The sequence below is a fragment of the Mus caroli genome, chromosome 10 (assembly GCF_900094665.2).
Source record: "Mus caroli chromosome 10, CAROLI_EIJ_v1.1, whole genome shotgun sequence".
Lineage (NCBI taxonomy): Eukaryota > Metazoa > Chordata > Mammalia > Rodentia > Muridae > Mus > Mus caroli.
This window is the reverse complement of record NC_034579.1, coordinates 97,704,965-97,705,615: the sequence shown is the minus strand read 5'-3', so window position 1 is coordinate 97,705,615 and position 651 is coordinate 97,704,965.

Genomic DNA, 651 nt, shown 5'->3' with positions numbered 1-651 from the left:
AATTGACAAATGGGACCTCATAAAATTGCAAAGCTTCTGCAAAGCAAAAGACACCATCAATAAGACAAAAAGGCCACCAACAGATTGGGAAAGATCTTTACCTATCCTAAATCAGATAGGGGACTATTATCCAATATATATAAAGAACTCAACAAGGTGGACTCCAGAAAATCAAATAACCCCTTTAGATTTCTAATGAACTTAATAATTGTTTTTTTTAATTCATCAAAAAAAAAACCCCACAAAATAAGTAAATAGATCTTTTGATAAGATTTTTCAATGGGTTTCAAATGATTCAGTTTAAGAAGTGTCTGCTCAGGACCACTACTATCTGTCCTGCGATGGTAATGTTATTCTTCAGTCCTATTTCATCTTATTTTACTACTTTCATATTTGACCTTGCTCCTAATCAAACCCCTTTTCAAATAACTTCATGCACACATCCAGAGGTGAGTCTTTGAGCTGATTCCAAGCTTACTGAAATGTATGTTAACTATCAAACACTGCATGATACTGTTATGCTGTGTAATTCCATCTCGGTGAATGGTTCTTAAAGAATATATACTAAGGAAGATGAAAGAACAGGGAATTCTAACAGCAAATGAAACATTTCATCTCTAGGTGAAAGCTCTTAAGCTTAAGGAGTCAAAA